The 23,610-nt window shown below is 38.8% G+C and overlaps 1 protein-coding gene across 6 annotated transcripts in view; it reads left to right on the top strand.

The window, feature by feature from the left end:
- Positions 1-723: 723 nt before the first annotated feature.
- The window catches only part of TTC29 (tetratricopeptide repeat domain 29), a 468,751-nt gene continuing 445,864 nt past the window's right edge, over positions 724-23,610 (top strand). For all 6 annotated transcript variants that reach the window (XM_087866494.1, XM_087866493.1, XM_087866489.1 and 3 more), the window contains exon 1: positions 724-873. The gene's annotated coding sequence lies outside the window, so the exon portion shown is untranslated. The remainder of the gene's footprint in view (positions 874-23,610) is intronic.

Raw genomic sequence — 23,610 nt, 5'->3', positions numbered from 1 at the left:
GTGTAGAACGGTTGAATCACTATATTGTATGCTTGAAACTAATGTAATGCTGTATGTTAATTACAGTGGACTTAAAAATAAAATTTAAATAAATAAATCTGTAATTTTAAAAGTTCCATAGAGGAATAGAATATGTAACTTAGATTGAGAATAACTGATCTGTAAAGTTTTGTTAAAATGCAAACAAATATTTGATAGACTTTACTCCTGTGACTCGTGAGAGAAGAAACATGTACATACTCAAAATGAGTTTTTAAAAATCCCATTCTAGCACAGATAGGCATTGTCTGAAAATAAAATTTTAATCATCATCAAGAACGTTTACGAAGTGACTATTTGAGGCTAGACAGTTTGAGAGAACACATTTTCTTCTCAAAATCACTCAAAGGCCGGTAATTTTCCATTAAATTAGGGAGGTTGCCTGATATAATAGAAAAGTTAAGGGGATATGGAGTCAAACCTGGGTTTGAATTGTACTTGACCATTTTCTAGCTAAATTATTTTCTACAACAGATACTGAACTTTCTAGCAGAATCACTGAACTTCTCTGAGACTTTTTGTTATTTGTAAAATAAGATAATCGTGTATATGACATTGCTGGTTGCCTTGCTAATATTTATTCTTCTCCTCTCTATTTCTGTTGAGGTGGCAATGTGCCCAGAGCTTGATTTCCCAGGCTCCCTTGAAGTGAGCAGTGGCTTCATGACAATTTCTGATGAACGAGGAGTGAGCAGAGGGGAGAGCAGCAGGCCATGAGCTCAGAGGAATGATGGGGGTAGGCAGATCCTGTGGGGCCTTGAGGCTACTTTCAGCCTTTGGATTTTATCCTGAGTGAAATGGAATCGAGAAGCCACAAAGAATCGTGAGACAAAGGTGATTGCTGTGGAGACTCTGCTGAGAGTAGACTGTAGAAGGGCAAGGATAAATAGAAAGGGAGACCTGGTCGGAAATTATTGCAGTAACTTAAGTGAAAGATGCTGGTAACTTAGACGAGGGTGGTGAGCTGTGGAGATGACATAAGCTGTCAGGTTCTGGACTTGGGTTGGAAGGAGAGCCAACAGGATTTGAAGATGGAATTGAGGTGGGGTGTGTGATTAAGATAATTGAGAAAGAGTCCCAAGTTTTTTGACTTGAATAATGTTTGAATAAGGATGAGATTGCCCTTCACTGAGATGAAGAAGGCTGCAGATGAAGTGTGTTCGAGAGGAAGGATCAGGAGTTGAGTTCTGTACGTGTTGAATGTGATATGTCTATTAGAAATCCGAGCGGCGATGTAAAGGAGAAAATTTTGTACATGAGTCTGGGGTTGAAGAGAGAAGTCTGTGCTGGGGATATAACATGTCTGTGTTGGGGATTCCATGCATTTAAAACCATGAGGTTGGATTAAATCACCAGAGTAAGTGTACATAAAGGACAGATGTGTGTGCCGTGGATCAGTCCACCATTAAGAAGTCAAAGGGAGGAGAGGAAACCAGAAAGGAGATTGAGAAGGAAGGTCAGTGAGGGAGAGGAGACGTAAGAGAGAGTGTTGTCCTGGAAGCCAGGAGAACAAGCAGAACAACTGTGTCCAATGCTGCTGACCACTCAGTCAGATGGGAATTGAGAACGCCCTATTGGATTGAGCACTACGGACGTCACGGCTGTCTTCAGGGAAAGCATTTTGCTGTTGTGGTAGAAAGTAGTGCCTGCTGGGTGTGCCTTGGAGGAAATGGAAGGAGACGAATTGGAAACTGCAGCAAAGATGACTCTTTCAAGAAGTTTTAAAGCAAAGACATAAGGTAGCTGCTAGTGAGAAAGTGAAATAAGAAGTAAGAGAAGGGGTGTATGTGTATGTCTGTTTAAAGATTTGAGAAATACGGGTACCTGGGTGGCTCAGTTGGTTAAGCATCTGCCTTCAGCTCAGGGCATGATCCCAGGGTCCTGGGATCGAGCCTCACGTTGGGCTCCCTGCTCAGTGGGGAGCCTGCTTCTCCCTCTGCCTCTTCCCCTGCTTGTGCTCTCTCTGTCTCTTTCAAATAAATTAAATAAAAAGGGTTTAGAAAAAAACATCATGATAGTATGGAAATGGGAATAATCCAGAGAGCAAAAATTTGATGATGTTGGAAAGACGAGAGATTCCTGGAGTGATAGCCTTAAATTGGATAGAGGGAATATAATATAAGGCACATTGAGAGGTCCATGGAATTCTTTACCCATGCTATCTACAGTGTAAGACACCAAGGAGGATATGAAATAAACAAAATTAAGTCTATTACCACAAAGTACTCATAGTCTCACTAAGGAAACAAAGACATTTTGGACTCTTAGAGCATGCTTTATCTAATCTTCTTCGGTCATGAATTGCACAGACTCTTCAAGACTTTAAGATTTATTTATTTATTTTTTAAAAGATTTTTTTAATTCATTTGACAGAGAGAGAGACAGCCAGCAAGAGAGGGAACACAAGCAGGGGGAGTGGGAGAGGAAGAAGCAGGCTCCAGCCGAGCAGGGAGCCTGATGCGGGGCTCGATCCCAGGACCCTGGGATCACGCCCTGAGCCGAAGGCAGACGCTTAATGACTGAGCCACCCAGGCACCCCAAGACTTTTAAGATTTAAAGATACTTTAAGTCACAGCCAGATGGATGCTCTGTTGTCCTTCTTCATTGTCTCTGTTAGAGAATATCTATTGGACATACAAGAGATGTGTTTCCCAGTGGAATTTGCCAAGCTGGAAGACAACGTAATCAACCTGTATTTTATGATTGGTTCATGACAGCTTCATCATGGTCTTTCGACAAATATTTTCTGACTCCCTCTCTAATTCTAGGTCCTTTGGTAGTTGCTGGTTTTGGAGAAATGAGAACTGAACTCCCCGTGCTGAAGCGCATAATGAGAACCTGAGATAAAAAGCAGTGGTGTGGACAGCGGAGTAGAGGGGCAGGCATGTGAAACAGAGATTTATTATTTTTTTTATTTTTTAAAGATTGTATTTATTTGTCAGAGAGAGAGAGAGACCACAAACAGAGGGGGTGGCAGGCACAGGGAAAAGCAGGCTCCCCTCTGAGCAGGGAGCCCCATGTGGGACTCAATCCCAGGACACTGGGATCATGACCTGAGCCGAAGGCAGACGCCCAACTGACTGAGCCACCCAGGCGCCCTGAGACAGAGATTTAGAAAGTAGAATCAACATTTGGTGATTGACTAGCAATGGGAAGATTAGTGAGATTGAGGAGTTTACATTTATTCTGAGAATGTTCCAAATACTAATCTCAATTTCTGGAATGTAGAGATTGATAACCATATATTACTATTCATTTTATTGGATTTTTTTTGTTTTATTTGAATTTTCCTAGAAATTAATCAGATTCATATCAATTTCTCATCCTTTTACCATAAAGTTTTGCATACTATTCTATTTACATTTTAAATCTTTTGTGCACCATATATTTGCATTCCTAAGATTTTACATCTGTGATTTCTTAGCCTTTCTAAACATTTACAAATATTTAAAAATGACTTATTTTGTGTTATTTATCACTTACGCTGTTTTCAGTTTTCAACTGAAGATAAATGTGCATAACTCCTTATGTAAGTCTCTGTTGAGTTAGATCTTCTCTCATTTCCCAGCTCTTCAATCTTCTCAAGACAAAAATGCTTAAAACAACAGCATCAATAATAGTATAACTATAAACACAAGTGCTAACATTCTTCTTGTCCCTGTGCTCAGCTGTAACATTTGGAGATACCACATTTCCTTTAATGCAATAGGGCACTGGCGATACACAGCTCTTACTTCCTCCTGCTGTGATATGAACGAGGAGGTGATTAAAGTATAAGGCCCGCTATATACTGCTTTTCCAGGGTGCTAGAACAGTTTTCTTTTTAGCATAGACTGTGAGTTCTGAAACAGGAGACAGGCAGGCAGGCGGAGAGAGGGAGAAAGAGAAACCGAGAAAGGATATTCTTACTGTCAGGTGGGCAGAGATAGGCAGGCCACTGACTGCATTTTTTAACATAGTTTTATTGGCCTTCTAGTTTGTAGGAAATCATCTCAGATTCTGATTCTTAGGTTTCAGTATGATTGCAAGTTTTCCTTTCCTTTCCTGTCTTCATACAGAGTAAGTGAGATGTTAATGGATCTTCCTTGTAGTCTCCTTTAGAGCTGGGTGCTTTGAAGAAATCATGTATGAAATTAAGACATGATGGATTTGGACAGCTTTTAAAATACAAAAAGTAAAATTAAAATCTAGAACTTCATCATCCAAAGATATATCAGCATTTTTAAATACATCATAAAGATGCTTGGTTATGTAGAGAGCGATAATAATGAAGATACCTTTTAAAAAGCACGATCATTCCGGTAAATATTGAGTGTAATTTGAATAGTTCCTCAGCAATATATTGTGCATGTATTTCCATATTACTAAATATTATTTTATTACATGTTTTAAAAATGGATGCCACCCCATGGTACCATTATTTATATATTTACTTATTTAATAACATGTATATAAAACCTTTAATATATATATTGGAAGGCGTGTGTGTGTGTGTGTGTGTGTGTGTGTGTGTGTATGCTATGAACTTCCTTGTGCATGTATTTTTTGTCTGTCTGTATGGTTTCCTTAGGATAAATGTCCTCAGTGGCATTTCTGGGGAAGAGAATATCAGCACTAGGAGGCTTTTGCTTTCTTGGGCAGACTGCCCTTGGAATAGTGGTACCAATTTATATTCTCACCAGCAGTGCACTAAGGCTCAATAGGTATTACCCTTTGTTGTTGTCTTTTGTATTAGTTTTCTAGGGCTGCCACAATGAAATATCACAGGCTGGGTGACTAAAACAACAGAAATTTATTTGCTCACAATTCTGGAGGCTAGAAGCAGGTGTGTTCCCTTGCACCAGCTGAGACTCTCTGTTAAATAAGAGAGGAGATGAGATCCCTGTTTCTGAGAACTTCCAGGAACCTTGGACACCTGGAGTGGGCTAGAGGGGGGTGCTTGTGATCCTCACACTTCTGTGAATAGACTGTCTACTTGTGTGTGTCTTTCAGCGCCTTTGCACATGAATGACCGATCGTACGATCTGGCCGATTATAAGATCGCGAGAGCCCAAATTTTTCCTAAAAATTCTGTAGGGTAGACATTGCCCCATTGTCATTTGGTTTTCTAAAGTGAGGAAAAGAAATCTAAGCCAGCTCTTTCCCTCTGCCTGGATTCTGGTTGTGTTACCTCTCTATTCTTGGAATTTAAGTCTCTTCCTCTGGGATAGATCTGAAGGCTTGTCTTTCTTTAGTAACATGAACTCGTCTATGCTCCATTTGTTTGTTTTGCACAGTGTTTTTTTCGGTTCAGGAGCATATCTGGTGATTACATCTCAATTGCTTCTTTTCCATTTGTTTGAGACTCTTCTTTAACAAATAATAATTTTTGTGTTGGATCTCTGTTTTTTGTCCTCTGTATCATTCCTCTGGTCAAATTTTCTGTTTCATTCTCTTATAATGAATATTTTCATATCTAACAGATTCGTTTCCTTGGGGGTGTATTTATCTACTGTCATTTCACAGTTTATTTTTCATTTTATTCTGTTTCTTCATCTCATATTTTATGTCACATTCTGCATTTTGGAAGTATGGAGTCCTTTCTGACCAATATTTCTCTTTTTCTGTAATGCCTTCACCAGTATTATTCTCTTCTCCTGGATCGTGCCGGCTGTCATCTTCCTCTTCTATGTAGGGGATTTTTTGTCTTTCTCTCTCTGAATGAAGAGCAGTCTGTCCAAGCCCATAAACGGTGTGGGAGCTGTGCCTTGGGCTCTCCTGCTATCTCCTTTCATATATCCAGTGTCTGGTTAATATACGTTTACACGCTTGTTCAGTCGCAGGGTTGCCAGAGGAGGGGTGAGGGAAGGGAGCTGCAGCTCTGGGGCAATCCCAGTAGAGGAATATTCTTTTTTTTTTTTTTTTTTTTCTGTTTAGGAGGAGCTGTTGCCTGTACCCACCTTTCTGTTGGGTCATTCTACACCAGCCACATGGTGTACCTGTGTCTCCTCTTCTGCTTTATGATGTGACCGTGTACATCCAGTTACAAATGCTTATCCCCTGAATCTTGGGGAAACCTCACCCTGTTCCTGGCTGTCTTTGATGTATTCGATGTACTCGTATAAGCCTTCAGACCTTTTGTCACGATTGCCTTGAATGCTGCCCATTCCGGTGGCAAAGGGACTTTACAAGTGGTGTGCTTCTTTCTAAGATACTTTCTTGTTAAAAGACCCTATTCCTCACAATTGGGAGTTTTTAAAAGGAGCTTTTCTACTGTTTTCAGGCTCTCCTCTACCCATTTTTGTGCCACTTTCTTAAGAGGCCTCTGTATTAGTTTTTTATTGCTGCCAAAAACAAGTTACCACAAACTTAATGACTTATCACAAATGTATTATCTGATAGTTTTGGAATCAGAAGTCTGACCTGTATCGCACTGGGCTAAGATCAAGGCACTGACAGGGCCGTATTCCTTTCTGAGGCTCTGGGGAGGAAATGTTCCTTCACCTTTCCTAGCTTCTGCAGGCCTCCTGCATTCCTTAGCTTGGGACCCCCTTCCTTGGTCTCCAATGCCAGCAAAGACCCGTCAAGCCCTTTTATTCTTCATCACTCCCTTTCTGCCTCCCTCTGCCACTTTGGAGGACCCTGGTGATTACATTAGGCCCACCTGGATAATCTTACTATTTCCCGATTAGCTGATTGTCACCTTCATTCCATCTGCAAATTTAATTCCCATTTTTCATGTAAGGTAACATATTCACAGATTCCAGGAATTTGGAACGTGGCCATCTTTGAGGGGACCCTTATTCTGCCTACCACAACCTCCATGTCTTCAACTGTGCTCTATTTACATGACATCTAGTGACATTTCCTTAACATTTCTGTCGTGGTCTTGATACTCTTTCCTACTTTCTATTACTGATGCCACTTTTTCTCCATTTTATGTTCAACAGGAGAGTTACCTACGTGTATTCAGGTCACCACTTTTCCTGGAAGTACAGGAAGTATTTCTAATATGACTCTTGTAGGGAGAATTTCCCATAATTATGTAACATATTGATTATTACATTTGTAGTTACTCAAGTTACATTGTTACTATTTCTCTTGCTCTTTCAGGAATTTCTCCTGAAGTTTCATGTTCCAGGAACTCTCTTTCTCATTGGCATTTCCAGCCAGTGATGGACAAGAATAAATGAAGGAACTAAATTTAGTTTTGATTCTCATATTAAAAGAAATGGATTGGGGAATAGGTCCAAAGCTTTTCTTCTCACAATCAGACATACTCAGAGTAAGGCAAATTTGTTATATCTCTTCTTTATTGAGCACTAACATCTATTTGTCAAATGCTTTTCACACATGTTTTCCATTAGCCTTGAACTCTGATGAATATTTGGAAGATATGATGGTTTTTTTGATGGTCCCTAAAGAAAACGACTGAAATTTTTCCAGTTCATTTTGTATCCATTTTATTTAGTGAAAACTATATTTTATTCTACTTTACACTGTGCTTTATAAACGTCAAGGGTCTACATTTCTTTGAACAACTTCTTCAAATTTTGTCTCATGAGTTGGGATTCCCATGCGCATCTTGTTTTCTTCACAGTTTCACATTTTCAAGTCATATGGCATTGTAATGTGTAGTTATTCTCCGGGGATGAGCTCTCCAGAGAAATCAGGGAGGTTTTTGTTTTTGTTTTTATATTAAAAAATCCCTAGTTAGCTCATGGTAATACCCCAGATCATTCCCAGTACACTTTAGTTCAAAGAGCCTGAAAAATAAGCCACCCTAAATGGTACTAAAATAATATATGTAAAACAATATTCAAGTTTCTTTGTTACCAATAGACTGCAAGATTAATTTCTTTGGTTCCTTCAAAACAGCATTTTTATTGAGATTGAAGTCATTATAGCCTTTTCTTTTATGCACTTAGCAACCTAGAATTTTATTTGGCTCCACAATCTAAACTCTGTTACGATCTGCTAATGGTGTAAGCCTTCTGTGCTGACAGAACACCCCATGTGCTAACTTTCTGCTTGGGTCCCCCGATATAAAGTCTGCTGATAAAAGTTGCTCGGCACTGTCAGGCTTATCAATGGACTTCAGTGAGGAGTGTGGCATTTCAGTGACACCAAGCCAGGGACCAAGCTGTTCAGACATACCATTCATCACCTCCCTTCTCAGGGCCTGACGGGCATTCCTGCTTTTAATCAGTACATATATGGTCTTGGGAATGAAATAAAAGATGTCTGCTGGACCAGAGTAGGGCAGGCATTATATCTAGCGGTTGTTGGATTGATTGTATACTAATTGCTTTCATTGAGATACGGTGCTCAAGAAAATTTAGGAATGAATAGTGGCCAAGACAGTCATACACAAACCCTTAGATTTGGGCTTTCAGAAGAACCAACTGTTGAAGCGGTTGGCAGCCCAGCAGTAAAGAATTTGGAAACCGGCACTGCAAGTGTCCCCCTTCCCATTCCAAATGAACATGCAAACGATAGCATTCTATAGGCAATGTCAGAGTGATGAACTAGAAGGGCCGCCTCCATCAAACCCCGACCAGGAGGACAGTGTTCCCAAGCCTGCTGGGGATGAGGGAGGAGGCAGGCAGTCCCTGACTGGCATGTAGTAGGTTGGTGATGTCATGTGTGGCAGTGGCCTTCTTCCTACTAGTGGGTGTCCTAGCTCTCTGAAAAAGAGGGCCCCTTAAACATCCAGCATTAGGAATTGATTGGATAAAATGTGGCTTGTAATTAAATAGATGACAAGGTGGTCATTAAATATCACATTCTCTAAAAATATCTAACAACATGGTAAAATATTAATATCAAAGGAGGGGAGGCCATAGGCAACAAAATTATTCAAATGTAGTATCAAAATGTTTTCAGTATTTACCTCTAGATATTAGTATTATAGTAAGTTTAAATATCCCTTTTTATACTTTTTTTCCATTTCCTGAATATTCTACAATTAACCCGTACTCTTATTATAATTGGGATTTTTAATAAAGGAAAAAATTCTTAAGGGAAATATTTCAGTACTTTATCGACCAGGTTTAAATTCTGATTGAATAAGATTTAGAGTTCTATAGAGAATATTTAATCCTGAGATTTGGACTGTATTGGACAGTAAAATGTTGGTTGAATAATACATTTTTAGTAGAATTTAATTCTCATTTTATCCTTTCCAAGGACCATCTTAAAGATGAACATGAAAATAACATAATAATTTTCGATATGTGAAACCATATAGAAAGGTTTATATTTTATAGTTTTCAGTGAGAAAATGGAGACGTTAAGCCAGTGCAACAATATTGTAGAATAGCTACTTTATATTTGCATAAGGAGTCAGATTTGAGCCATATTTATACATGTTTTGTGAATCACAGTTACATTTTGTTTGGAATAAGTGATTACGGAGATTTGGTTATTTTACATATATATCACCTTTGAAGTACTAAGTAGGTATTTTTTTAATGAACGGATGAATGTCTATCTTCAGTCCATTCATTGTAGCCCCACTACTGCCAGTGATTAAACTCCTTGTTTGTTTATCCTTTGACTAAAAGTAACAAATGGACAAAAAGCTGAATTCACCAGAATGGGATTTTGAGCTGTGAGTATGTGCATGAGGCCATTCTATGTATGCTCTGCAGTAGCTATGAAAATACCTTTTGGTGTTATTTCCAGGACATACAAAAATTCAGAAGGTAAACTTTTTGAGTTCAGCTCTATTACTATTATTTTTTTATGGTACAGAAGAAGAAGAGGACAGGAGGAGTTGGAGAGAATATATCATAATCGTATAATAGTAATCTCTTAATCTAGTAAAGGCAAGAAGGGGCAATGCTATAAAATGCTGAATTAGGAATCATATTATTTGTCTTGTCTCTCTGCTTTGTAATTAACTTGTGTCTGTGGGTCACTCTGGAGGCCTCAGTTTTATCATGTATAAATTCAAAGGATTGGTCTAAAATTAGTGGTTGTCAAGTTACAGACTCAGGAGAGCTACAGAACTTGGCAGTGGAATGTAGGGTGAAGGAAGAAAGTAGGCCTGCCTTTGAGCCATTCTCACCTTTGTGATCAGATTGTGACCTTGTTTATCCACTTTTGCAAGCTGTTTAGTTTTTTGATAACGTCCAAAGCAAAACACACACTGATGTAGACTTATTTAGGAGGGAGAGGCATGGGACCACTTGTTAACATGGGTAGGGCTAATCCAAGCTTTATTTGAATACATATAATGATATCTGAGTGTTATTTTTAAAGGCTTGCTTACTCTACAGGATTGCAATTAGTTTTTGCAATATGCTTTGTTCTGGAGGTGTGGTTTTATACTTGTATGTTATTATGGTATGTGGTTACTTCAGTGCTGGGATGAAGTCAGAGTCATCAAGTTTTGAGTGTTGAGTATTCCTATAATTGGATGGGATCTGGTGTTTGAAAAAAATGGTCCCTGATGGGGAACTAGAAAATACACATTCTGTTCTCATCACTCACTGGCTACAGAAAGAGGACAATATAATAGGATTTTGTACGTTTTGCTTCCCCCATCAGCAAAATGGAGTTAACAAATGTCAACTGTCAATCTTCATTGGGGTTATCCTGGGAATCAACTAAAAATGCATCTCAGATACTCTCTGAGGGTGATATCACTTATCTGTATGTATTTAAAGGATGGATAACCATCTGGGTCATGGATGGATAATTCACTTGGCATCCCAGTGAATTAGCCCAGAAAATTTTAGGATCACTTTTCCATACTCATAACTGAACTACTAGTAAATGTGAATTTTTTTTCGAAAGGCTTATTCTCTTTGTGAGCTGAGGTGAGGGAGAAAGAAAATATGGCCATGTTTACATGACTGTTTTGAATACAGTAAAACATGATGATTTTTTTTTCTAACCTCAGGTAACTAGTTGTTCTGAGGCCCGAAAAGCTTGTCAAGGTCCTACATCCATGACAGTGTGAGGCATATTGACCGTATTCCCATATGTCCTCAGACTCATAGGTCACCAATAGTTTCCCTATGACCACCGGATACTATTATTACCTTTTCTCTGCTGCATTGAAATGTTTGTGTTCTCTTAGATTTGGGGAGGCTCCAAAACTTACAAAATACAGGGCCAGTATTTCACGAAAGCTCAACAGCTTTTTCGGAGAGTTAAATTTACAGTGTGAAAGAAGACCTCTGCTCTCATCAAATAATTGAAGGCTTTCGTATTATTAGAATGTCGGTTGTAAACAAGCCACATTCTTCAGAGGAACCAACTAGATCTGGACTTGCAGTTATAGATTGACAGACTGGAAGAAAAAAAAAAAAATCCCCAGGAGTACACTTCTGAACCCAGAGTCACTATTATCTACCCATCCGGTGAGGTGGATTCTGCTTCCTTGTGTTCTCAGGAATAGTAATTCCCTTTCATTACTTGAGTGGAGGTTAAAAACCTGTATTTATCTTGTTATAAATTGGCTCATAAGGAAAATATAATAAGTAATGAAGGACTGCCTACTGACAATTGACGGAAGTAGTTAAATCTTTTGCTGTAGGAGTAGAACTTTCCCTCTCTGAAAAGGATCAAGATCATTTATTGGCTGTATTTGACAAAGGTTATTTTGAGTGTGTTCATTTTCTTTGACACAGACTCTCCCATGTTGCTTGTTTCTCTCTCTCTTGAAATCCTATGCTTCGTTCCAGATCTTGCTCACATCCTACCCCTTATACGAAAGTTCTCTAGGCATGCATGGCTCACAGTGTACTTTCCCCTCTATGAATTCTATTTGTATATAGTTAAGAATTTCCTTGATCTTTATTTTTGGGTAGTCATGTATCTTCTGTTTCTTTGATGGCTCCCAGTGTCTAGCTCAGTGCTGATGTATGGTAGCAAGTAACAAGCAAGTGTTCATTAAATGCTTGCTGATAACTATTTCTAGAATGAAAGAATGAACAGGCCCTCAACTAGCACAAAATTAATTTCACTGGTTTTGACCATGTTTTCCTAAACTCCCATCCAGGTGTCCTAGGAATATTCACAGTCTGGAACACAATTATAATTTTATAAGCAAAAATCTAATCTTTCGTATTATTTTGAGGTTGATTGAAGAAAGATAGTAGCTTAGAACATAGAAGGTTAACTTATAGAATCAGAGGTTGGCAGTCTTATGCAGGGGTTAGAAGAGTACTTTGCGAGCTTTTGGACACAGGCACTCAGCCCTATATCTGCTGTTGACTAATCTCTAATTACTCTGTTAAGTTTATCACTTACTGCACAGTTTTGTGATTATGATCTGATATCCCAGGTGTCTTCGCTGAAAGGAAAGCACTACTTCTCTGAAGAGAGAGAAAGAGAAATTCAAGAATTTCCCTTGAATGCCGAGTATTTTTTCACTGTAGGTGAATAAATTGACATTCTTTTTTTTTTTTTTTTAAGATTTTATTTATTTATTTAGAGAGGTGGGGGGGAGAGACAGAGGGAGAAGGAAAGAAAGAGCTTAAGCAGACTGTGCTGAATGCAGAGCCCAATGCGGGGCCCCATCCTACAACCCTGAGATCATGACCTGAGCGAAAATTAAGAGCCAGATGCCCAACTGACTGAGCCACCTAGGCACCCCTAAATTGTCATTCTGATTTAATCGGTCTGTATGTACCGGGTCTGCACTCAGATGGTATTAATTCTTGGGTTTCTAAGCCTGCAGAGCCTGAGGACCATGTTCTTGACTGTAGTGTTAAGGAGGTCCTTCTCATGGAAACTTCTAGATTTCTGGCACCACATATCTTAACATTAAAAGCACTGAAATAGCTAAATAGGGACAAAGCCCTTTTCTTAAAAACCGTTAATCATATTTTAAGCATATAAAGCATAGCAAACTCCCTCTTAAGTGCAGAGCACAGTATTTTCCTTTCAAAGTCCCATGAACATTTTCAGCAGGGAGTGTGGTTGGCATTCAGAGTACACTTCTGAGATGTGACACTTAGTTTCTTAAGTTTTTAAAAAGACATATAAAAAAGAAAAAGAAGAGAAAGTTCAGAATAAGGAAAAAAGCACTATAAAACATTCTACATTTTTTCAAATGAAGTAAATCTCATAAATACTTAACCAAGCAATTTTAATTTTAAAAAATAGCTCAATTTGCCCATGTGGTGTGTTCAAAGAGGCACCATACATTTGTGTAAAGGCAAGCACCAGAAGAGGAAGAAGGAGGTAATTATAGTGACCTAAGATGACTAAGATTTAGGATTTTTAATTTTAAGTATCTGCCTACTTGAGAGACTTAGATCAGTTGGTTGCAGCAATCTTGATTTCTTTATCAAGTTTCCACATGGGGTTGGAGGAGTGCTGTGGGACCTTTCAGCTCTCCAAAGAAGTTTGGTGGCTGTAGGAAGAACCATAAAGAGACTTAAAGCTGTAAGAAAGGGAAGCTGGGTAGAGTTGTGACCGACTTTTTGCTCCACCATAAAGCGGTGACAACGATGTGACTATGCCTTTAATTTAGTTTTTTGTTTTTCTAAGAAGTGGCAAAGTCAGTTCACACAGAATTCTGTAAGGACAGTTGCAGTTTTGAGTTTGAAGGGTTTGAGGAGGGTTGAAATGGAAAAAGAAATATATTTTTAAAGATTTTATTTATTTATTTGACAGAGAAAGAGGCAGCGAGAGAGGGAACACAAGCAGAGGCAGAGGGAGAGGGAGAAGCAGGCTTCTCGCTGAGCAGGGAGCCCGATGCGAGGCTCGATCCAGGGCCCTGGGATCATGACCTGAGCTGAAGGCAGACGCTTAACAACTGAGCCACCCAGGAGCCCCTGAAATGGAAAATATTTTAAAATTTCTTCTCAGAATGCTGAGAAGTGATGGCATTGGTGGAAGAACTATATTGGGCCTCACATTTTTCCAACTTTTCTCACAAAAATTGTCTGTGGAGCTGAAACTCTGAAGTTTGTTCTCTACCAAGATATATTTATTCTTCATGGTTTTCCATGGCTATTTTCTCAGTCATTTGGAGAAGATTTGACCTTGGAAAACAGCATTTAAAGACTCTTACTTTATTCAGATTCTACACAATACAGTGACAGTAACCAATATTATCAAATGCTCGCTGTGTTCTTAGGGTCATTATATACGGTATCACATTTGATCTTCACACTGGCTCTGTGTGAAGTGTACTGCTACCTTCCCTATTTCGTTGAAATTCGTAAAGTAGGTAAGTGAGTTGTCCAAGGGTACACGGGGTATATATGTGGTGGGTCCATAAACTTGAACCCGGTGTGATTTCAAAGCTCTTAACCACTACTCCTTGTTGCTCCTTGAATGAACTTACTACACGTCCAGCAAAGGATTTGAAAATGTTAGGACCTAAAATTAATAATAATCGCACAGCTGTGTATTAGAGAAGGCTGGAAGTAGGTGATTAGAACCTTTTTTCATGTTTTCAAGGAGCAGCACCCAAGTCATTGGCTCATGGATGTGAATACTATGCAAACTGATGGTCCTGGAAGACAGAGGTAGGGTAGGCTTTGGAATTAGGGTTAGAGTCAGTTAGCATGTTTTCCTTTGTTCTTATCTCAGCGTCAAAGGTACAAGGGCAAAGGGTGATGAAATGTTGATTTGGCTCCTTAATTCCGGTCATATCAGTGTCATCTTAAATGACACCTAAGGGTGTGCTCAGGGTCAAATGTTCATGGAACTCTTCCTTTTGAAATATGAAAGGACATCTTCGCTTCAGAGTGTCGTTGGTCCTCATTACTTGCCAGTTCCATTTTGCAAATTAGCCTACTCACTAACATTTGTTTACAAACGCAGTATCGATATCTGGGGTGCTTCTGTGGTTGTTTGTGGATGCGGGAAGAGCGATGAACATTTTGTCACCTGACACACAAATGTCCAATGCCAAGCAAGGTGACACTCTGCCTTCTCGTGTCAGCTCCTGCTGTGAACAGGTGTCCTTCCTCCCTCTATTTAGCATCCTGGCTTTTGTGTTGTTTTTGGGTTTTTTTGCATCTTTGTGCTTTTTTGTCAGTGATTTCACTGTTTAAAATGGCTCCAAAGCCTGGTATTGAAGTGCTGCCTGGTGTTCCTGAGCACAGAAAGGCTGTGACGTGACTTGTAGAGGAAAGATGTGTGTTAGATAAGCTTCATTTAGGGATGAGTTACGGTGCTGTTGGCTGTGAGTTCAATGGGAATGAATCAACAACATGGTACATTCAGAAAAAGGAAGGGGAAATTTGCTCATCTCTCAGCGAGGCTGCTGTGCCAAGTGCTAAAGGAACATCTGTAGAGTCTGATGAAGCTTGGAAAAGAAGGAAAAGTGGCTAAATGTGTGGATTGGTGAGATGATTGATAAAAAAGCATCATGCACAGCACTGTTGAGGGTGAAACCCAGAGAAATACACAGTCCCATCACGATGCTAAGGAAAACATTAGTCTACTTGGCTAGTGCTCGCTGGTTTGCACATTTCAGAAAGTGTTACAGCATGACAGGTGTTGGACCTACAGGCAGGGTAGGTTCTGCAGATAAGGAGGTTTTGGAAGAATTTTAAAAACACCTGCTTGGGTGTTATACAGAAAAAGGTCATGTGGAAAAGCAGGATTTCAGTGCTGATAAGATGGCCTGTTGAACGAACCTGTGTAACGTCAATGGTATTTGGACTGAGGAAAATGTCCTCAGAGGCTCACAGGAACCTAACCCCCTAGGAGCAGTGGTTCAGCATGTACTAATCCAGTGGTCCTTGACACTTTATAGAACATAAGTGTTGCCAATAATGAGAATGGACTGTATTTTTACCAGAGTTCATGGAGAGGACTCTTTTAAATATCATACAGCTCCTCAGGGACTGAGGACTCTGTCTTTCAACACACATCTTTGGGCTTGCTTTCTTTTTCCTTATGGTAGTACCTTCATTTTTATAATACTCTCAAATCTGTTCCACATAAAGTGAGAGATTTCCCTATTAGAACCAACTAGATGGGACTCGAAGGACCTTGACCTTAAGTGCCTCTATCACATTACTTTGGAATACAACAGTCATTTTCTTCAGTCACTGGTTTTGTAAGCCTGAGACTAGGGTTTGGACAATTGGAAGAGGGGAAACAGTAGTGGTACAAGCCCCCATTTTGGATTACCCTTTTAACTTGGGAATCACAGAGCATCATTAACTCATTCAACATATATGCGAATGAGTAGTATTGCACAAGGTATTTTAAGAGTCCTGGGCCATCCTCTTAGAAAGAAAGGGACTTCAATAAAAAGTACAAAACTTTGGCTAAAAAGGAAATTTCCACAAACAAGTATTTTTAGGAGCACACTGTCTGGTTTTTATCTTCTCCTAGGACCAGGATCTTGACCTTAGTAGTCAGGAAAAGTTCTACCCATTTGAGGTATTTACATGTCATAATCCCTAGAGGGGTGATTTAACCAAGTATTTTATAAAGATAGCAAAACCTCATAATCTAGTCAGGGCTGGGAACATGGTAGGCACTTACATATTTATGAAAAGGATAAATAAATAGATGATAACACTGTGGGATGGTAATTGTATATGTACACAATTGTATATATGAGCAAATGACAAGGAATGTGCAAATGTGCTGGGGAGTCTTACTCTGTTTTCCATTTCTCTCTCGCTATGGAATTGGCCTGGAGTATGGCTGATCTAGTTCGAATTCTTCTTTTTGCATTGTCCAAGTTCCTGCTGTCATGTAAGCTCCACAGGACAAGTGTTGTTTGTTTTGTTTACTAATGTATCCCGAGCATCTAGAACGGTGCCTGGCACATAACAGATGCCAAGTTAAATGAACGAGCACTTCTCCCCTTCTCTGTGGCTGGACTGTTGTGGCCCCATGCTGTCACTGGAGTGTTCCTCTCATATATCAACGCCCTTATGTGTAGGAGGGTCGTGTTAACTTCTTGTGCTGTTAAATTAAAAAATAAATTCCAGCTCTATTAAGATATAATTGATATATAACATTGTTATATTGTGTAAGTTTAATGCCTGCATCATGTCACATAATTATAATTTCTTTTTCCTGGTGAGAACATTTAGCATCTACTCTCTTAGTAATTTTCAGGTATATAATAGAGCATTGTTAACTATCGTCACTATCCTGTACACCGTGTTGTACACTCAGAACTTCATCTTATAACTGAAAGTTTGTATGCTTTGAATAAGATTTCCCCTTCTGCCCTTCCAGCCACTGGCAACCACCATTCTACTCTGTTTCTATGAGTTCTGCTTTTTTAGAGTCTATATATGTAAGTGTATTAGTATACTTATTATATAGTATTAGTTTTTCTCTGTCTGACTTACATCATTTAGCGTAATGCCCTCAAGGTCCATCCATGTTATGGAAAAGGGCAGGATTTCCTTTTTCTTCGTGGCTGAATAATATTCAAGTGTGTGTGTGTGTGTGTGTGTGTGTGTAAAATACATGAATGGATGAAAAATAGGAATTATATATATTATATATACCATTTAATAATTATTTTTTTTATCCACTCATATGTTGATGGACATTTTGGTTGTTTCCATATCTTGGCTATTGTGAATAATGCTACAATGAACACGGGAATGCAGATAGTTCTTTGAGATCCTGATTTCATTTCCTTTGGATATATACCCAGAAGTGGGATTGCCAGACCATTCAGTTCTATTTTTAATTTTTGAGGCATCTCTGTACTATTTTTCACAGTGACCGTACCAATTTAAATTCCCACCAGCAGTGCACAAGTGTTCCCTTTTTTCCACATCCTTGACAACACTTGTGATTTCGTATCTGTTTGATACTAGCCAGTCTGACTGGTGTGCGGTGTCTCATTGTGGTTTTGATTTGCATTTCCCTGATGATTAGTGGTGTTGAGCTTCTTTTCATGTTGGTCATTTGTATGTCTTCATTAGAAAATGTCTATTCAGATGTTCTGCCCAGTTTTTTTTTTTACCAGATTGTTTTTTGCTATTGAGTTTTGTGAGCTTCTTATGTATTTTGGATATTAACCTCTCATCAGGTATATGATTTGCAAATATTTCTCCTATTCCATAGGTCGCTTTTCCATTTTTTTTTTTTTTTTTTTGTGCTCTGAAGAAGCTCTTTAGTTTGATGTAGTCCCAGTTGTTTAGGTGTGCTTTTGTTGCTTGTGCTTTTAATGTCATAGCCAAAAAAGTCATTGCCAAGACCAATATCAAAGAGCTTTTTTCCTGTGTTTTCTTGTAGGAGTTTTATGGTTTGAGGTCTTATGTTTAAATCTTAAGCATTTTGAGTTTATTTTTTGTGAACAGTTTAGGATAGAGATCCAATTTCATTTTTTTGCATGTGGTTATCCAGTTTTCCCAGCTCCATTTATTGAAGAGACTATACTTTTCCTATAAAGTATTCTTAACTCTTGTCACATATTAGTTGACCACATGTCTGTGCATTTATTTCTGGGACCTTGATTCTGTTCTGTTGGTCTATGTGTCTATTTTTAGAACCATACCATACTGTTTAGATTACTATAACTTGTAACTTGATTTAAAGTAGGAAGTGTGAAGCCTCCAGCTTTGCTCTTCTTTCTCAGAATTGCTTTTTGGGTCTTTTGTGGTTCCGTACAAATTTTAGGATTGTTTTTTCGATTTCTGTGAAAAAGACCACTGGAATTTTGACAGGGATTGCATTGAATCTATAGATTGCTTTGGGTAGTATGGATGTTTCAACAATATTAATCCTTGGAATCCATGAACATGGAGTATTTTTCCATTTATTTGTGTCTTCTTCTATTTCTTTCATTAAAGTCTTAGAGTTTTCAGTGTACAGATCTTCATTTCCTTGGTTAGAGTTATTCCTAAACGTTTTATTCCTTTTGATGCTATTGTAGTGAGATCATTTTCTTTCTTTTTCAGATAGTTCATTGTTAGTGTTTGGAAATACAACTGATTTTTATACAATGAGTTTGTATCCCACAACATCACTGAATTGATCAGTTCCAGCAGTTTCTTGGTGGCATCTTTACGATTTTCTCTATATAAGATCACATCATCTGCAAACAGTTTTCACTCCTTCCTTTCTAATTTAGATGTCCTTATTTATTTTCTTGCCTAAATTGCTCTGGCTAGGACTTCCAGTACTATGTTGAATAAAAGTGACAAGAGTGGTGTTAGAAGGTGGAGCAGGGACAGTAAATATCCCCCAGACTGAGAAGATACTTTGAGATCGAAAAACTAAGAAGCAAGCCACTCTATACCATTTACAGAGTTTTATTCAGGGTAACTTACTGACAGGGGCATTGTGGACAATGATCCAGGTGTTATGTGGCTCTTCTATGCCCCCGTCTGGACTTAATCCACAGGTTTTATAGAGTGAGGGGCATTGTGGTGAGGTCAAAGGGTAGTTATCTAAAGTGGTGCCTTCTCTGTGCCACTTTAGGAAAGATCAGAGCAAGTGTTCCCGCATTCTGGTCAGGGCATACGTTAACCTCTGAAGGGCCTGGAACATGTAGCCCCAAGAGAGGTCATTGTGTGGGTATGAACAAGATGGAAGGCCAAAGACAGAGTCTGTGTTGTCAGTACTGCAAGTGGGCACCCTTGTCTTTTTCCTGATCTTAGAGGAAAAGCTCTCCACATTTCACCATTGAGTATGATGTCAGCTGTGGGCTTATCATGTGTGGTCTTTATTATGTTGAGGTACATTCCTTCTATACCCAATTTGTTGAGAGTTTTTATCATGAAAGATGTTGAATTTTGTCAAGTGCTTTTCCTGTATCTATTGAAATGATCATACAGTTTTTATCTTTCTATTAATGTGGTATGGCACATTCATTGATTTTCATATGTTGAACCATCCTTGCATCCCAGGGATAAATCCCACTTGATCATGATGTATGATCTTTTTTAAATGCTGTTGAATTCAGTTTGCTAATATTTTATTGAGAATTTCTGCATCTGTATTCATTGAGGATATTGGCCTGTACTTCCTTCTAAGCTCAGAGTCTTTATCACTGTTTTTCTAGAATTATCTACTTCCCAGAATCTGCTCTGAGCAAAACCAGCTGCCTACTTTAGTGAGCACGTGGAATATCTGTTGCTGCATTTTTTGCCTCTTTCTGATTGTAGTTCTGTGGCTGCATTTCTAGATTTGTTCTCTGCCTTAATGTGGTAACGTAAAAGGCATTTTAGACTCTTACACTTGCATGTGTTCAATATGGACAGTGTGTGGGGAGGTATGATGAGCAGCTGTGGGTTTTGACCAACAGCTGGAGGTTGTATGGATTCAGTGGATGTATTTCCTAATTGTTAGGTGATTCCTGAAAGGGAATGCCCCTGTCCAGGGAAGCACCTATCCTAGGCATCGGTTAAAGGCTAAAACCTTAAAGGTTGGTACAGTTTTTTACCTCTTTGGATTTGCTTTCTAAAAAATACATTGCTTTGACTTTTAAAAGCTGGGAGCTTTTTAGAAAACACGGTTTTTCAGACACTGCACTGATTCACTTAGTCTGGGGTAACTGCAATGATACAGAGGTTTAGAAACCACAAATAGCAATTGTTATGTAGAGGGGATGGGATGGGGAAAGGAATATCCATTATATCTTGTGAAATCCTGCTGTCCTTTGTAAGGCTGCTCCTATGAGATGGTTCATATTTATGGCATGTTGTGTCTGTGACTTAGGGGTGCAGTGGGTTTGCTGGAAGGCTAGATGAGGCTCTGCCCCACTGACTGTGTAAGTTACTTCTCTGTTGTCCAGAGTGCATCTCTACCCACCTGAATTTCTGTCATTCCTCTCTTCTGAGATGTCACCCTCCTGCGAGCACCACTGGGTTCTAAATGCCAGTGTTTGTTCATAAGGAATTGCACTTGAAATAAGCTAAGCAAAAACATTTTTTAAAACTGTAAAGCTCTATACACATCTGGTATATTATTATGACTACTAATAAAAACAGTAACTATTATTGCGGAGTCTTGTGGGTGCTGTGAAGGATGTAGTTGGCCAACCTGGACACAGTAAGTAGAAAGGCCTGGATGTGGCTTGCGGACAAACCTTGGGTGAGTGCCAACCGTGTGAAATAAACTGAGTTTGCTTCAGCTCCCACAAGGAGGAATTTTCACATTGTATCCTTTGGCCATATTTCTAAAATGTTTTCCAGGATTTTTACTTTTAAATTTTATATGTAATCCCTATAAAACTCTGCCTTATTAAATGCATTGTTTTTCTATCAGATTTCTTTATCCTTTTCCATATAGGTGCATATTTACAGAGTTTTATTCATGGTACAGGCACAGTTCCTTCGATGGCTTTTTTCTTTTCACCAAACATTTTTTTCATTGCTTTCAATCTTCATAATTATAGTTCTAATGACTACATAATATTTACTATTTTATTTGGTTATTCTACTGTTACTAGATAGTTAGGTTGTTTCCAAATTCTGCTGTTATAAATAACCCTGGGATTAATATGATATCTTCATGTCAACAGTGGGAAGCTGTTGACTTCCCTCCAGTTGAATTCTTTTCTTTGTCCAAACTCTGAAATGTGAAACAGTAGTCACAAAAGATAGAAACATTTTCCAGGTTCCTGATAACTATTAGAAAATCCTCTGTGCCCGGTTTCCTCATCCCTAAAATGAGGTTATAATAGTTTGTAAAGTACTTCAAGTACTGCATTCAGTAGATGTTGGCTACCACTGCTGTCTCCACCATCACCACCCCAACCACCACCTCCATCATCACCACCACCATTACAACTATCATTATTTTGGTGAAGGTCAGATGCATTTTCACGAATGAAAACAGGTTATCTTAATACAGTTTTGATAATCAGATTGCTCATATAGATTTTTTATGTCCTCCTTATCTTTTCAAATGATTTATAGGCTGTTTGGTTTTTGCCCTTCTCTTCAGTACCGGAACTCTCTCCTTAAAAGAACTATCTTCTTAATTTCCACCTTTTCCCTTCTCTTTCTGTCATGAAGCCATTTCTACCTGGGAAGGTAAAACATGTGTTTCTTATATTTACATGTAACCTTCTTATATTTGGTGGTGATAAAGCTGAAGCTGAAGAAAATGTGGTTCTGGGAGAGAAGACACCATTGTCTCAGACTCAAGTTTAGTATCTATTACCACAGATGTAAAAGTCTGACCTCTGGTGGCTGTGAGCTGGAGCTGTGGGGCAGATGTACAAGTCTACAATGGGATCATGGACAAATGGATCCTCCAGCAGTAGCTAAACTGGTGTAGACCTGATTGGCTTCTAAAGCTCTTTTATATTCATTGTGAAGGTTGTTCCTTATGTCAATAAAGACCACCTGCTTTCTTCCTTACAGAGCAATTATCTTACAACTCAGTTCCTCAGAATACATGGCTTTATTTTTTTTATTTTTTTATTTTTTAAAGATTTTATTTATTTATTTGACAGAGAGAGAGACAGCCAGCGAGAGAGGGAACACAAGCAGGGGGAGTGGGAGAGGAAGACGCAGGCTCCCAGCGGAGGAGCCCGATGCGGGGCTCGATCCCATAACGCCGGGATCACGCCCTGAGCCGAAGGCAGACGCTTAACCGCTGTGCCACCCAGGCGCCCCCAGAATACATGGCTTTAAATAAATGTTCCATGAATCATAGTCTACAAAAATTCTTAAAACCACCAATCACCCTGCCATTACCACTACCACCACCTGACAATATATAGAAATCTCAGGGGGAAATAAATGGGTTGCTAAATCTTAGCAAAAGGAACATCAGCGGGATTGAAAGTCAACTTTTTATCTTCAGAACATCTTTATTTTTTTTTTTTAAGATTTTTATCTTATTCATTCGACAGAGAGAGAGACAGCCAGCGAGAGAGGGAACACAAGCAGGGGGAACACCAGCAGGGGGAACACAAGCAGGGGGAGTGGGAGAGGAAGAGGCAGGCTTGCAGCGGGAGAGCCTGACGTGGGGCTCAATCCCAGAACGCCAGGATCATGCCCTGAGCCTAAGGCAGATGCTTAGTGACTGAGCCACCCAGGCGCCCCTTTCAGAACATCTTTAAATTGAGATCCACCTAATCTCCTCATCAAATAAGATTTAGTTTTTTAAAAATGCAAACTAAAAGTCTCAAAAATGATTTTCAGATATTACTTATTTATCATGTAATTAAAAAAAGGGAATGATGTGAATGAAGAAAATAAATTTAGATGTAAGAAGTCATAAGGAGTTGGTGAGAATACATATGGGATATTTTTATGTTTTTAATTGTTGTTTAAAATGATATAAGAATGGTGCCCCTTTGCTTATGCTTGAGAATAAATGTTTACATTAAATTTTAACTATTTTGCTTTTACAAAAATGGTAGTTTTTAAGGTGATCCAGTGAATTGACATATGCAACTAATAGTTAATAATTTGCTATTGTGTGTTTGTATATATTTTTTATATAAAAAGTAGATGAAAAATGACAGATTTATTTAATCCTAGCTACTTGCTAGGTTCACACAAAAATACAGAATTTGAGGCAGTGGACATTGAAAATGGTGGGTTCTTCTATAATTTCTAGATGGATGACACATTCTCCTTTGGTCCCAATCCTAATTAGGTTCAGCATCGAGGTTATTGTCGGCAGTCAGGGAAGGGACTGTTAGTAATGACGTATTCTTGGCAAATT

The sequence above is a fragment of the Ursus americanus genome, chromosome 13 (assembly GCF_024610735.1).
Source record: "Ursus americanus isolate L20-20 chromosome 13, mUrsAme1.1.p, whole genome shotgun sequence".
Lineage (NCBI taxonomy): Eukaryota > Metazoa > Chordata > Mammalia > Carnivora > Ursidae > Ursus > Ursus americanus.
This window is presented reverse-complemented; position numbering and strand designations above follow the sequence as displayed.